An 8,402-nucleotide genomic window follows, 5' to 3' on the forward strand; every position below is an offset into this window, starting at 1 on the left:
TGGTGCCTCCCACTGGCTGAAAGCTCTGAAAGTCAGATGACATGGGCATGCGGAAGATGCAGCTTGCAGGTAAATGCATCAGAGCAAACAGGCAACAACCAGCCCAGAGTGGAGACAGAGGCAGTCTCCAGCACGGGCACTATTTTAGTCAAAGGTAAGATCCAACCTGGAGTCAAACAGTGGGTCTGAAGACACAGCCATCGGGAAGGAACTGGGTACATCAGTTTCCCGTTGCCGCTGTAACAAATTACCACAAATTTAGCAGCTAAAAACAACACAAATTTATTCTCTTACAGTCCTGGAGGTCAGAAGTCCAAAATCCATCTCACTGGGCTAAAGTCAAAGTGTCAGCAGAGCCGGTTTCCCCTGGAGGCTCTAGAGGAGTGTCATGGATTGAATCGTGTCCCCCAAAATATCTGTCAACTTGGCTAGGCCATGATTCCCGGTATGGTGTGATTGATTGTCCACCATTTTGTCATCTGAGGTGATTTTCCCATGTGTTGTAAACCCTACCTCTATGATGTTAATGTGGCAGGATTAGAGGCAGTTATGTATGAGGCAGGACTCAATCTATAAGATTAGGTTGTGTTTTAAGTCAATATCTTCTGAGATTTAAAAGAGAGAAGCAAGCAGAGAAACAGGGGAACTTCATACCAAAAAGAAACTAGAGCCAGGAATGTGTGTTCTTTGGACCAAGGGTCTCTGCACTGAGAAGCTCCTTGACCAGGGGAAGACTGATGACAAGGACTTTCTCCCTAGAGCCAACACAGAGAGAAAGCCTTCCCGTGGAGATGACACCCTGAATTTGAACTTCTAGCCTCCTAGGCTGTGATAGAATAAATTTCTGTTTGTTAAAGCCACCAACTTGTGGTGTTTCTGTTACAGCAGCACTAGATGGCTAAGACAGGGAGGATCTGTTCCTTTGCCTCTTCCAGCTTCTAGAGGCAGCATGCCTTCCTTGGCTCAAGGCCCCGTCTTCACATCACTCTGAGTGATTCCATCGTCATATCATCTCTGATTCCTCATCTGCCTTCCTGGTTACTGAGGTCATTGTGATTACACTGGGGTCACCTGGATAATCCAGAATAATCTCCTCATCTCAAGGTCCTTAATTTAATCAGATTTGCAAAGTCCCTTTTGCCATATAAGGTAACATAGTCACAGGTTCTGGGGATAGGATGTGAACATCCTTTTAAAGAAAACAATTTCTGTTGAGTTGGCTCTGACTCATGGTGACACACCATGTGTGTCAGAGTAGAAATGTGCTCCACAGGGTTTTTCAATGGTTGATTTTTTTGGAAGTGGATCGATCACCAGGGCTTTCTTCAGAGGTGCCTCTGTAGTAGCTGAGTGCCACCTGGGAGTCTTTGGTCGGGGAGGGGTCGTTATTCAGCTTACCACACTGCTATTGTTTGGGACTGAGAATAGGCCACTAATTTACTGTTTGTATCCTGAGATCCTACTTATCATGTAAAAGAGGACATATTACACATTGCACATACACCATATTGCTGAGGAAGCGACATCACAGAAAAGAAGGAAGTCTGAATGGATTTAGTGGTAGGTATTGTGGAGAAAACTTTCCCTCTGGTGACTCCAGGCTTGCGTCAACCATCAGTGACAGAGTCCACACAAGAGCTCGCTCCCTTTGTTGCATTTTCTGGTATCTTTAGATCAGCTTTGGACTTGTAACCACATAGCCTGACTGTATTGGGATGAATAATAGCCCCCAAAGATTCATATCCACCTGGGACCTGTGAATGTGACCTTATTTGGGAATGGGGTCTTTGTAGATGTAATTTGTTCGGGTGAGCTCATACTACATACCAAAACCAAACCCGTTGCGTTGAGTCGATTCTGACTCGTGGTGGCCCTATAAGGCAGAGGAGGACTGCCTCATAGGGTTTCAAAGGAGTGGCTGATAGATTTGATCTGCTGACCCTTTGGTTAGCAAGTGAGCTCTTAACCACTGCACCACCAGGGATCCTGTACTACATAGGGTGGGTCCCAATCCAGTAGGATGGTTGTCCTTATAAAAAGAGGGAATTTGAATGCAGAGACACAGACAGAGGGAAGGCAACCATAAAGACAGAGGCGGAGATTAGAATGATGTGTCAATAAGCTAGGGAACGCCTAGAGCTACCAGAAGCTGGAAAAGGCGAAGAAGGATCCTCTGTACAAGGCTTCAGAGAGAACATAGCTCAGCTTACACCTTGATTTCGGGCTTATAACCTTCAGGATGGAAACCTTGGTGGTGTAGTTGTTAAGAGCTATGGCTGCTAGCCAAAAGGTCAGCAGTTTGAATCTACCAGGCGCTCCTTGGAAACCCTATGGGGCAGTTCTATTCTGTCCTATAGGGTCACTATGAGTTGAAGTCGACTTGACAGCAGTGGGTATGGGCTTTTTTTTGGTAACCTACAGGACTGTGAGAGAGTAAATTTCTGTTGCTAGAAGTCCCTGAGTTTGTGGTACTTTGCTACAGTGGCCTTAGGAAATGAACACAGTGACAAAGGCATGAGAGGTGTGTAGAATCCAAATGAATTTTATTAAAGAGCCCATAACAGGTGTGGTCTAGATAGACATAAGGAATAAGAAAAGCAACTAAAATCCAGTGAGGCAGAAAAGAAAATGCTTAGCCTGGGTAAAGGCCTGGGAACTTCAGATTATCAGAAGAAAGAATTACACAAGAGAGTCAATTTAAACCAGGAGCAACCTGCCCCATCTGAAGGCTATGGGAATTAAAGTTCTCTATTTTTTTTTTTTTTATTGTCATAGAAGCCATCCAAAAAAAGGCTCAGTAAGTCCATCGATGACTCAGAAAGAATCCCTGGGGATTTATGCAGCCCCAGGCCTGCATGCTGGCCTCAGATCTCTGATTAATAAACAGTCTCAGGTTGCCTGAGATAATGATCCCATTGTGGTCACTGTCAAGCTGGTAACCTCAACTCACCTAAGATATGAGACCATGAAATAAGAATTAAATCTAGAGATGATAAAGTATAACAAACACATAATATTAATACATGTGCATTATAATGAGTGCCTAGCAGTAAAAATATATGTTGTGTCTTAAGAATTTGGTATGTTAGTGAAACTGACCTATTAGTCTTGTGCATTCAATTTAAAAAGTGTAATTGATTTTAGGCTTCTGATTTGAGTAAAAAGGTTTAGGAAAAATTGACTTAGCCTTTCGGAATTGCTATATTGTTTAAAGGAGCCCCTGGGTGGTGTAAGCAGTTAAGCACTAGACTTCCAGCCAAAAAATTGGCTGTTCGAATCCACCCAGAGGCACCTTGAAAGATAGGTGTGGCCACTTGGTTCTGAAAGTTTACAACCTTGAAAACTCTACGTAGCAGTTCTGCAATGCACACATGGGGTTGCCATGAGTCAGCATCAACTCAGTGGCAGCTGACCACAACATACTGTTTAAAGAGCTCTAATTTATTAGAGTTATGAAAGTTTCTCAGTACTTGAGGGGGTACTATTGTTTCTTCCGGTTGTGCACCACCACCATCAGATGCCATTGAGTTGACTCAGACTCGTGTCGACCCCATCGTATATCAGAGTAGAATAGTGCTCCATAGGGTTTTCAGTGGCTGATTTTCTTCCAAGGCACCTCTGGACCACTTTGAACTGGTTGTGAGTTTGCCTCTGTAGGTGTGTGAAAGGCTTAAACAGAAATCGAATACGTTATTTTTAATACAGTTAAAAGTGTTAAAAGTGATTTGATTAACTAGGTTTGTAAATAGGGTTTGTTGCTATAAATGCTTAGAACGTTTAATGTGAGTGATCATTTCCAAAGGTTCTCTTGTTTTTATTTCACAAAATTTGCCAGATTTGTAATACACCCACTCCTCACTTACCAACAAGGTTGGGTTCCAAAGACCAGGTCTTTACACAAAAGTTGGTGTTAGGAGAAAACGGAGGATGACCATATTAGATCACAAAATGGAGGATGACTACATCTTTACATAACTGCCAAATTGCTTCACTACATAACTGTCAAACCACTGAGAATCACGGCCCAGCCAAGTTGACACATAACCTTAACCATCACAGCCAGTGTTACTCTCCCCTTGTACCTCGGCATTCATTACTGCCAGACAGATATCATTAATGCACAAAAAGATGGTAGATTTTTTATATTGTTGTAAATGGAAAATGTCAGATAACAAGATAGTCAATAAGTGCGGAGTAGGTAGTCTGATAAGGTAGTCTAATAAGATTTTTTTTTAAGATACCCCGGGTGGTGCAAACGGTTAACGCACTTGGCTGTTAACTGAAAAGCTGGTGGTTGGAGTTCACCCAGAGGTGCCTCAGAGGAAGGTTCTAGTGATCTACTTCCAAAAAACCAGCCATTGAAAACTCTATGGAATGCAGTTCTACTCGGATACACATGGAGTCACCGCGGGTCGGAATCCACTCATTGCCAGCTGGTGTTTGTGGTTTGGTTTAGTAAGATTTTTAAGTTGACCTCAAGCCTTCAAGTAAACAAGTAAACAAGCCTTAAATTTTTTATTTAATCAACTAATTTCATTTCAAAACTAGTAACTATAAATAGTATTTTCTCTGCACTACGCCCTCTCAGATATCAGAATACTCACACTGACACCTCACAAGCCCCTAGGTAAGAGCTCTGGACTGGGTTAGTCTGGAGTTCTCCCCAAAAGAAAGCAATTTAGCTTCACATAGCTTTCACATAGACGGAGGTTTAGAGAAAACAGCCTAAAGCATGACTTTCCATGTAGGAAATTTTTATTTTCTTCCTCTTTATTTTACTGAAGTAAAAAATATAGATAACACAACATTTGCCAATACAGTGTTTTTCACATGTATAATTTAGTGACACCAATTACATTCATTTTATTGTGCAACCGTCACCAACATCTATTACCAAATTTTCTATCACCATAAACAGAAACTTGATGCTTCCTAAACAATGAGTCCCTCTTTCCCTCTTCCTCCCATCCCTGGTAACCACTAATAAACTTGATCTCTATATATTTGCCTATTCTAAACATTTCGTTTGAGTTCCTACAATATTAAAATAATTAAAAGTGCTCAACTGCTAACTGAATGGTCAGTGGTTTGAACCCACCAGCCACTCTGTGAGAAAATGACGTGGCGGTTTCCCTCCATAAAGATTTACAGCCTTGGAAACCCTATGGGGCAGTTCTACTCTGTCATATTGGGTCTCTATGAGTTGGAATTGACGGCAGTGGATTTGGTTTTTGGTCCTTGGTCATTGATTTACTTCACTCAGCATAATGATTTCAAGGTTCATTCATGTTTGTCTTAAGTTTGCCAGTGGTGCTGTCACAAAAATACTACAAGTGGGTGGTTTTAACAAACAAATTTATTTTCACGCAATTTAGGAGCTGGAAGTCCGAATTCAGGACTCTAGGGGAAGGATGTCTGTGCATTCTGGGGGAAAAATCCTTGTCTCAGCTTCTCCTGCATTCCTCCTGGTGTTCCTTGGAGATCTCCATGTGACATCTATTTTTTGCCCATTCCTGCTTACTTGCTACTGTGCCTAATCTGTTCTTTTTATACCTCAAAAGTTATTAGGTTTAAGACACACTGATATCATCTCATTAACATGACAAAGAAAACCCTAATCCCAAATAGGATTACATCCACAGGTATAAAATCTGTTGTTTTCAAGTTGATTTCGACTCATTGCCACCTTACAGGGCAGAGAAGTAAGTAACTGCCCCATAGGGTTTCCAAAGAGTGGATGGTGGATTTGGACTGCTGACCTTTTGGTTAGCAGTGGAGCTCTTAACCACTGCACCATTAGAATTTACAACACATATTTTTTGGAGACAATTCAGTTCCTAACAATGCTGTATTCATGTAAGAGATTTTTGACATACTGTAACTCATATATCTACGCCTCAGCTTGGTCTTTTTGTCTTTCCCACCTCCACCTCTGTATCAGGTCATTCCATAGCCATCTCTTCTAAAGTGATTCATTTGGTTGCTCTTCTGGCCACTCCCTAAAAACTTGTATCTGAAACTGTCTACTTTGCCATTGATGTCCCTTGTCGTGCCTCTCACCACAATGTTCTTTATTTTGTGGATTTGGAATCATTTGCTTTTCAGTTTTTCCTATGAAATCTGTTGTGTGGAGACTGATCTGGCTTCGCGTTTGTCTCCTCTGGTTTTGAAACTTGGTCATGGATTCCTCCTTCGCATCTGTTAGACTGTTGCCTCATTCTCTCATCCTTCTTTCCAATACTTGACATTTAGCTTTGTGCTTTGGAATCAATCTCTTAGGAAGTATTTTTTGAGATTATGCATTGGTAATAAAAGTAAACTGGATTTTGTGTTGCAAGAAAAGAATTACATGTGTGTGTTTTTCACTAATGCTAAGACAGTGAGCTTCCCTAAGTTTGCAGGAAAGGACATGGCAGAGGATCTTCCAATTTTTAAGATGTCAGAGGAAACAAATCTGGGCTGAAATAGGCAGACTGGAGCTAAGAGGCATTCTATTACCTGAGCACCTGGGCAGCAGGCTCATCAATCTCAGGCAGCCCTCCACTTCACAAATCCCAGGTCGTCTGTTTGATCAGTCACAGACTTCACTGTGTAGCTCAGGACAATTATTAGCCTGCCCGTGGTCACGTGGTGTTTACGGTTTTCAGTGTGTGCTGAAAAGCTCTAATTCAGCCTATTTTGCCAAGTTCCTTACATAGTCTTTTGTCTTTTATTTTGTTGCCTTGATTATTTTGTGATAGGGTATTTACTCTGATTTTATAGCGTCCTTTTTTTTTTTTTTGTAATAGGCAGGTTATAGCTGGCAATCTCATTTGAAATTGATAGAAAATATCCAAATGCAGAGTGAAGGATGAGGTCTTAGGTACAGTTGTTTCATCTCACTTCTCCGCCTGGGAAAATCAGTCCACATTATCTCCACATACTCAAGATACTCTCACATATATTACACAGCACATCCCAGCGTGAGCAGCCTTTCACAGACAGCTTTTGTTTAGGTATGGGATAGGAATAGCTCAAGAGCCACAAAATCGTCATTCCAGGTACTCAGGAGAATGCATTCTTTGGGAAAACCATACACTTTTGGTATAAAATTTGAGAATTAGAACCAGTAAATAGTTTGCAGTTTTGACAGTAAAGAAAATCTGCATTTTAAAAAATCCTTTCAAACCTTATTTTTATTTAACCCCTTGTTATTGGCCGTGGCAAAGGCTGCATAACTCCTCACTAAAACCCGTGTTCTCTTCTTCCTTGACTGTGTCTTCTAGCCCCTGTGAGTCAGAATCGAATCAACAGCAACCGGTTGCATCTAGGTGGAGCTGTGTGACTAGTGGCATTTAGGGGAAGTGATGGGTGTCTCTTCCCAGGCCAGGCAGTTAAGATAGGGGGTGCCTTACCTGCAGTCTTCTATTTTCTTCGACAGCAGGCTAATTTCAGAGGATCCATCGGTAGGCTCCAGGCCCTCCTAAAATGGCAGAACCATTAGCTGAAAGGAGCCTGGGTCCCTGAATGGCTCTGTGGAGCAGAGCTCCCTGCTGACACTCACTAAACTGTGATATGAACAATAAAAACATTTGTTCTGTTAAGCCACGAAGAGTTTGGGGTTGTTACTACAGTTAGTCTTCCCTAACTAGAAGGGGCTATGCATTAGTATCTGCTCAGAAAAATTATTGTAAATATTATTAGCTGGTTGACAATTTAGGCATCCTTAAAGGTTTCAGTAATTTTTTTCTTTTTTTCTTCTTGGTTTTTCCTATAACAACGACTAAAAGTCAAGGTGCCAGTGTTTAAAACATCATGGAAGAAGTTATCCTGAGATATAAATAAAATGAATTTGAAAAAGGGTAATTTTAAATTTTTTCTTTTTGACATACTGAAGCCAAGTTCTTTTCTCTTGGGTATTGATCAACAGATCACTGTGAGGGAAAAGCACATGAGGTCAACTTATCCTTCTTTTTGACAGAGGAATGAATCTGGGAGAAAGTGGAACACCATTAGGCATTCACATTGATACAACGAAAACTTTTAGTTTAACCTCAGGTGCCAAGAGTTGAGTCGATTGCCCTTTTCTGTATTCCAGCATCATTCACTCGGCAAGGTCCTCTCTAGTTTTATTTTATTATATCCCCCTTCATTTCCAATGCCCCATGGCTAATGTATTTGGCATATGTACTTTGAAAAGCATCTTCAAAAAATATATTACAATATATTGATGTATATATATCGTATGATATATATCATAATATGGTATGTCTTTCATATATACAGAGTCCTTGGGTGACATGAATACTTAAATGTTCAACTGAAAGGTTGGTGCCTTAAACCTACCCAGAGGCACCTTGAAAGAAACACCTAGTGATCTGCTTTTGAGAGATCAGCCTTGCAAACCCTATGGCATGCATAGG

The sequence above is a fragment of the Elephas maximus genome, chromosome 14 (assembly GCF_024166365.1).
Source record: "Elephas maximus indicus isolate mEleMax1 chromosome 14, mEleMax1 primary haplotype, whole genome shotgun sequence".
In the NCBI taxonomy this organism is placed as follows: Eukaryota; Metazoa; Chordata; class Mammalia; order Proboscidea; family Elephantidae; genus Elephas; species Elephas maximus.